This window comes from Oncorhynchus tshawytscha, linkage group LG06, assembly GCF_018296145.1.
Source record: "Oncorhynchus tshawytscha isolate Ot180627B linkage group LG06, Otsh_v2.0, whole genome shotgun sequence".
Lineage (NCBI taxonomy): Eukaryota > Metazoa > Chordata > Actinopteri > Salmoniformes > Salmonidae > Oncorhynchus > Oncorhynchus tshawytscha.
In genome coordinates this window covers 11811219-11819954 of record NC_056434.1, presented here as the reverse complement: position 1 = coordinate 11819954, position 8736 = coordinate 11811219, and positions in this window count along the sequence as shown.

Here is an 8736-nt window from a genome sequence, read left to right as displayed (position 1 = left end):
CCTCTGGTCATCCTGGGATCGGTCGGATGGTGCGCTGTCTTAGTGGGAAGTACTGGTGGCCCACTTTAGCTAAGGACGTGAGGGTTTATGTTTCCTCCTGCTTGGTGTGCGCCCAGTGCAAGGCTCCTAGACACCTGCCCAGAGGTAAGTCGTTGTGGATCACTCTTCTAAGTCCTGTCGTCTTCTCCCTTTGCCCGGTCTCCCTACGGCCCTACAAACTGCGGAGGCCCTGTTTACACAAGTCTTCCTGCACTACGGGCTGCCTGAGGATATAGTGTCTGATCGGGGTACCCAGTTCACGTCAAGGGTCTGGAAGGCATTCATGAAACATCTGGGGGTCTCGGTCAGCCTTGCCCCAGGTTTTCACCCCGAGAGTAACGGGCAGGTGGAGAGAGTTATCCAGGATGTGGGTAGATTTCTGAGGTCTTATTGCCAGGACCAGCCAGGGGAGTGGGCAGCGTTTGTGCCCTGGGCAGAGATGGCCCAGAACTCGCTGGGCCACTCCTCCACTAACCTTTCTCCATTTCAGTGTGTATTGGGGTATCAGCCGGTTCTGGCTCTTTGGCATCAGAGTCAGACCGAGGCTCCTGGTGTGGACGACTGCTTCCTGCGCGCAGAAGAAACCTGGGACGCCGCCCATGTCCACCTTCAGTGCGCCATACTGCACCAGGAAGTTGGCGCAGACCGTCACCACAGTGAGGCCCCAGTGTTTTCACCAGGGGACCGGGTCTGGCTCTCGACCCAAAACCTGCCCCTCCGCCTGCCCTGTCGGAAGCTGGGTCCGCGGTTTGTGGGGCTATTTAAAGTCCTGAGGAGAGTGAACGAGGTATGTTACAGGTTACAGCTTCCACCCGATTCCACTTGGAACCCCTCGTTCCAAGTGTCTCTCCTCAGGCGCGGGAGGTTCCTCCACCCCCTCTGGACATCGAGGGGAACCCGGCGTACTCCGTTCGCACCATACTGGATTCAAGACGTCGGGCGAGGGGCCTTTAGTACCTTGTGGACTGGGATGGGTATGGTCCGGGGGAGAGATGCTGGGTTCCGGTGGAGGACGTGTTGGGTCCTTCCATGCTGCGAGATTTCCACCGATCGCCCTGCCCCCCGCCCTCCGGGTCGTCCCCGAGGTCGGTGCCGACACACTGCTGGAGCCGCGCATCAGGGGGGGGGGTACTGTCACGACTTCCGCCGAAGTCGGTCCCTCTCCTTGTTCGGGCAGTAATCGGCGGTCGACGTCACCGATCTTCTAGTCGTCACTGATCCATTTTTCACTTTCCATTGGTTTTGTCTTGTCTTCCTTCACACCTGGTTCCAATCCCATCAATTACATGTTGTGTATTTAACCCTCTGTTCCCCCTCATGTCCTTGTCGGAGATTGTTTGTTTGTATGTTCGTGTATTATGTATTGGTGCGCGACGGGTTATTGTACCCACTTTTATTTATCTTGTAATTTTGGTTATGGAGTTTGTTAAGTCTATTAAACAACTCCATTTATACCAAGTTCGATTCTCCTGCGCCTGACTTCCCTGCCACCTACACACACGCTATTACACATTCATTGAAATACTCAATAACCATCATCCTACCGTAACAGTTAAATATGTCATCCACCCACATACAATCAACTTCTTGGACAGAACAATACTTTTTCCAGATACTGACACGCACATAGTCTCCTTACAAACAAAAGTATATTTCGAGGACACAGACACCCACGCCCTACTTCAGTCCAGTTATCACCCAAAACATACATACACTTGTCATTGTTAAACCAGACCTCATTTGAATCCATAGAGTATGTACACAACAGAAAGACTTCCATTCAGCCACACAGTCCCTATTAAGTGCAGTGGGGAAGAGGGGATACTCAAATCGGTCATTGAGGTACATAAAGGCAAACACACTGGCAGGCCTCACTCAGAACAGATTGCGTGATCCCCCTAACCTTAACCCTAACCTTAACCCCAACCCTAACCCCAACCCCAAACCTACCCTTAACCCCAACCTTAACCCCAAACCTAACCTTAACCCCAACCCTAACCTTAACCCCAACCCTAACCCCAATCCTAACCTTAACCTTAACCCCAACCTTAAACCCAACCCTAACCCCAACCTTAACCCCAACCTTAAACCCAACCCTAACCTTAACCCCAACCCTAACCTTAACCCTAACCCTAACCTTCACCCCAACCCCAACCTTAAACCCAACCCTAACCTTAACCTTAACCCCAACCCTAACCAAACACAACGCACATTTCCCCCACTCCAGGAATTCAGACCTATATCAGCATTTCGCAGAAACCCCAACCTAAGGGATCTCTTAGTCTATGCAAAATGTTCCAATAAACCCACTCCTAATCCACCAATTGAACAACAGTACTATAGACAACTTCCACACATTCAAAATGTCACATCCACAAAGCTCCAGGATTATCCCACAACTCAATGACCATTCAGAGCACTAACATTGTCTATGCTATAACATGCACATTATGCCCCATCATCTATATAGGCGAAACAGGGGGGCTTCTCAAAATCGATGAGAGTCCCCTTGCTTGTGGCAGGTTGGTGTTTTTCATCCTGAATCTTGTTCTGGAGGCAGCTCTGCGGAGTGATCACTAGCTGGTACAGCCACAGTCCTAAAATCGTATTTTAAACCTAAACCTAACCTTAACCCTAATTTGACTGATTTCCTTATATGAATATTGGAAATTGTTACATGTTGTGTTTATATTTTTGTTCGGTATAATTGGATAAATTAGAAAAAAAAGACTGGAGATGCAGCCACCACTCGCATGTAGATCACTATTTCTCAAATCAATATGGACAGCGCCCGGTGCTGAAAGTTGAGTAGGCAAATATACTAAAAAGAGGGCTTTGTTGGAGCCCTAAGAAATAAGTAGACTTACATGTTTGTCAGAAGCAATTATGTTATCCATGTATTTGACGGTATAGCTATTTCCTCCAATAATGTCACCATGCACTCCTTATTCCTTGACAATTTCCTCTCCAGCAGGTAACGTTTTTGTTGTTGTTTCTCCCACCAAGAAATTATTTTTTATATGGAGTTCAATTGGCCAACTGAAAACTGTATGACTTATTTGTTCCGTGAGGTTTATTTGAACAAATAGTAGTTTCGTCTTGGTTAAGTTGTTGGGGTGTACTGATATAAGCGGGACAAGTGACATCAAGGCAAGTTTGAGAAAAAACACTTTATATCAGCATTGTCTCGAGATGGCCTTGTATAATTCATGTCATTAAGATAGTAGCACAGCATCTCTCTCCATTGAATACCGGCGGCTGACGTCAACAACCCTCATCGAATATTCAAAAAAGATTACAATAATGAGATGTATCCACTAGTGCTGACCCCATTTAGTCGACTGGTCAATTGTTTGGTGGAAAGGCTCTTGGTCAACCGAGATGTCTTTAATCGAGCAGTAGCAACAATATACAGTGGGGAGAACAAGTATTTGATACACTGCCGATTATGCAGGTTTTCCTACTTACAAAGCATGTAGAGGTCTGTAATTTATTTCATAGGTACACTTCAACTGTGAGAGACGGAATCCCAAACACCTGTCACCTCTCAGGCCGTGAGATGGCACAGTCCATCACTCTAAGACATGTGCTTCTGAAATTCTATATGTTTATATTATGTAAGAACAAATGCGCTTTCTCCCGCGTTGGATATTGGTTGCTGTCCGAGGTTCTGAAACACATTAGTGCGCTGTTGAATTGGTGACTTTTCCTAGACCATGTTGCTATGTGCACAATAACAAAGTTAACCAGCATATTGTGTTGAGAATAATTGCGGCGGAGGTACCAGTGGAGTTACGAGATGAGAGAACAGCCCTTGTCTAAGAAAAGTGAGGAGAGAGGAAACCACAACTTAATTAGGTCTATAATCAACAGCCTAACTGTTATATGTGCCTGGCTTTATAAATCATCCATATATATCTACAGAAATAAGACCGTTCCTGCTTCTGTTGCCTGTGTTTAGTGTTTGGTTAATAGCCTACTGATTCTGTGAGCACCAAGCCTTATGCAACCACGTTGGATAAGCAAAATTATTTCACAAATTTGTCTGTTTTTAATCGTTGCTGTGCTGTAATAGAGGCTTTACACTTTCTTCTGTTAGACTAGCCTCTCTGGTACGCTTATAATTTATTTAGTGTTTACACTGTTCCAAATGGTCAGAAAACTAATAACCCTCATTTTCCTTGATCTCCTTCTTATTGTTATTATTACTATTATTATTATGATCATCATAATAATAAAAGACATGTCATTATCATGAGTAGGCTTAGTATAGCAGCCTTGCATAACCACCATCGACCTGTAGGCCTAAGAGCCCATCCTGTTTAGTCTTAATACCATAACTTACTGAGGCCTATTTTTCAATACTTACATAGGCTACTGTATCAATCTATAATGTATATGTTCATGTCATCACACAGCATACGAGCCATTCGTGATTTGAAATGCAATCAATCATTTTGTTTTACAAATCACATAACAAAGCAAACAAATTATTGCTACTGTTTTTAGTCTGCTGCTTTACAAAAAAAAACTAAAAAGTGGTACAACAGACTCTCTGGTATGCTTATAATTTATTTAGTCTTGTTTACATTGTTCCAAATGTCAAAAAAATGATATTGTTATCTAACTGCACCTGTTTGACACACATAATATGCACCCAGAGCTTGCTCATTACCTTGTTTTTCTCGATCTCCAGTATTTTCCACAACTAGTCAAATTTATTCCACACATGCAAATTCCTCTTTACCTTCTGAACAACCAGTAAACATTGCCCCATTTAGAGTTTTTTTGTTACGTCTTCTGCATCCGTTTTGCTGTCACATTTACTATTCTGCCTGCGGCTATGGAACCCTGACCTATTCACCGGACGTGCTACCTGTCCCAGACCTGCTGTTTTCAACTCTCTAGAGACAGCAGGAGCGGTAGAGATACTCTCAATGATCGGCAATGGAAAGCCAACTGACATTTACTCCTGAGATGCTAACCTGTTGCACCCTGATGTAAGAAGGGCTATATAAATAAATTTGATTTGATTTATGGTGTTCAGAGTTTTAAAGAGAGCAAGGGTTGAGGGAATAGGGAATATTTATCCTAAACAAATTAGGGGTTTCAGTAACGTAACTTTCCGGTAACATAACTTCAGTAACACAGGCAGCGCGATACACACTGTTGATGCTCTGTGGTGGTCACTGCAGCAGGGAGGAGAGAGACACAACGGGTGCTAGTCACACAGTCACTCGTCATCCTTTTTTTTAACACAACACAGCAAGTCTGAGCCAGGCCCGGCACAATCAAATCAATTGCGGTCGGACTCTAGTCATTTGTGTGTCTTAAATCAAATCAAATCAAACGCTATTGGTCACATACACATGTGTAGCAGATGTTATTGCGGGAGTAGCAAAATGCTTGTGTTTCTAGCTCTAACAGTGCAATAAGATTTAACAATTCACAACAAACACACAATACACACAAACCTAAAAGTAAAAGAACGGAAATAAGGAATATATCAACATTAGGATAAGCAATGTCGTAGTGGCATAGACAAAATTTCATCAAGCAGTTTGATTAAATCATCAGACAAGCTCAGTGCATATAGTTGATTTGATTAAAACAAATACGATGTGGGAAAAAAATCACATTTAAAAATGTTGACCAATCGATTGGTTGAAAGAACAGACAACTCTTGGTCGACCAATATTTTTTTTAGTTGGGGACAGTAGTATCCACTAATCCAAAGAAAGGATAGGCGGGAAATAGACAGCCCGCCATGCTGCTATGTGGACAACGACTCCCATGGTGAAGGCGGAGAGACGCGCTGACTGCTGACGTATCACCACGCATGCTACGTTGTGTCGAGCATGGTGTGACGCAAATGCGCCTCAACCAATAAAAATGCGTGGTGGCTGTGGCCAGCCTGAACCGACCCTGCCCACAGCCAACCCCGTTCTGTGTGCTGCTTTGAAGGGGGCATGGGATTTTGATCACTCAGGTATCATATGAACACACAAAACATGGCAAAATGTGTAGAATTGCAGGAAATTAGCTTTAAAACGGCAAAATGTTCTGTCTGACAATAAGAGGGGTGACAAAATGAAGGAAATTAGAAGGGGGGGGGGATTTCGGCAAGGCGATTTTCTTGCCCCCCTTCTATCTTGGGACTGCAAAGCCTGGCACACTTCATAATCATTTCGGTTGCCTATCCTGACATGAAGTTTGTTCTATAGAAAGTATTTGACTCTAGCCACAACATTAAGGAAATTAGAAGGGTGGGGGATTTCTGCAGGCAAGAAAATATCCTTGCCGAAATCCCCCCTTCTAGTTTCCTTAATTTTGTGGCAAGAATCAAATACCTTCTACAGAACAAACTTCACCGAAATTAATAATTAATGTATGTTTGTTATATTAAACATAGAGGAGGGAGTCAAATGTAGGCAAGCAATAAACATTTCAGAACAACTGATAGTGGAATAAGACATGGGAAAGATGACGAATTTTGGCAAAGATTTGTATTTATAGACTAATACACTTGCAACAAATAGCCAAACCGAAAACTGCAGACATTACTAGTGCCTCCCCCGCGACCAAACCGCAATAAAAAAAAATGAAACACAGCCTAACGTGATCATTGACAGCTGCCTTGAAAGACATAAATAAAAAATGTTTTCTGCTACTAAGATCAGTGGAATGTAAGCTAAACTGACAACGGAGTGAATAGCAGAAATCTCAACTAGCAAGCAAGTCGCACGCGAAGGGGGGGATTCTGGCAGGTGGGAGATTTTTGGCACAACACCGGAACCTATTTGGCCGGATCCGGTAACTCTCTTGTAATGACAAATCATGTTCACTTTTTTAAATATAAAGATTCTAATACACGTGATCAAAGTTCATGCGAGTTGCCTCTTAGTTATTTATCCTGCCCCACAAAAAAAGCGTAATGTAAAAAAGTAGATTTTCAGCCCGGGCCTAATATTCTAAGAGTTGATGGTTTATGGTTTGCGCAACGTCGCAACCTACATTTGAGACCAACGCGTGGCAGTAATATGTATCACATCACTTTCTGTGATCTCTTTCTCGAGCCTGCAACTCTCATTCCTCCAACGATGTATTTCATTATATAATCATAGCCACGCGATGTAAATACATTTTACAAAGTTATAGAATTACTGCTCTGTTCAGAAATAAATTAAATCATTCAGAATATCCTATTACACCATGAGAAGACCTATTATCTAGCGACAGAGCTGTGGATTGTAGCCTAATAACAAGGAATAGCCTGCAGTCGCGAACATGCGGCAAATTTGTCAGTGAAAACAGCATGCAGACAAAACAGGCCTTTCGCAATATTTCAAATACATTCAAGGAAAAACACAGATTTAGAAAGCAAATGGCTACTTCTGAAAAGAAATGACTCAATGCTGTAGGCTACCAACATAGTTGATCAACTTCCAAATATTGTTTTACGAGAGAGGTAGGCTTTTGGCACGAGCGCATCAGGTGAGCTGCGCATCATTGGGTCAGTCATTGAAACTGGAAAGCCTTTTAGTAGCATACAATATGACTCCACACACCTAAGCCTAGGCTGTTGATGGATTCAAGGCAAGGTCGTTTTTATTGATCTCAGATTCTCAGTTTGTCAGTGTCAGAGTAGCCTGCCATTTCGATCATTTGTGCGGTATTAAAAATATTCTTCCAAAGTCTCCTGTTATGTAAAAAAACATGTCTTTTTATTTTACTAAGCAAGTGAGTTAAGAACAAAATCTTATTTACAATAACGGCCTATCCCGGTCAAACCTGGACTGCGCTGGGGCAATTGTGCGTCGCCCTATGGGACTCCCAATCACGGTCGGATGTGATACAGCCTGGATTCGAACCAGGGACTGTAGTGACGCCTCTTGCATTGAGATGCAGTGCCTTAGACCGCTGCGCCACTTGGTCTAAGGCTATGCATTGCATGAAATGCGTTTATAAAAAGCCAAACATTTCCAGGACCCTAGGCTACTAAATATGATCCCCATGTGTGCACCTTCTATAAGTGCCTCTTGTCTACTGCTCTATGCCACTACGCAAATGTGATGATATGCATGCAATGCTTTATTATAAAGGGGATTTTCTTTCTCATGCGTTCAGGTAGCTTAGAACTCCCAGGTCACCCCACTCTCGCGCTCACCTTTTGTTCCATTACCTCCCGATTTACAAATTAAGCACTGATAACTGCACGTCATGACACGCATGTGTACAAAACATCTTTCAATAAAGGTTTGAGCTGTCTCCTGACATGTGTAGGCATATGCTATAACTCATAAGAACAACACACAGCCTATAGTCTAGGCTAGCCTACTTGCCTGTATCAAAACTGTCTCTTGTCTATTTGAACTACAATTGTCCTAGAGTGACAACCAAACCATCTAATTGTATGTGATAAACAATCCATACCGGAAAATATATTCGATTTTGAACTCACTCAAGTGCCGGAAACAGTCCGAGGGCTGTTATTGAAAGCGCATTCTCTGCCGGGCTTAGGCGGTCACAAGACTTGGACATCCATGTACAAAAACATCCGCACTGCAATTAGCAGACACAGGTCAGTTTCTAGCCCATAGGCCACTGAGAAACACCTCTGCCTTCAACAGGCCTCGCAACTTTGGCAACTTAGTTCACATTCTGTTGCGCGCATTGGATAACCTACCTTTCCCAAAT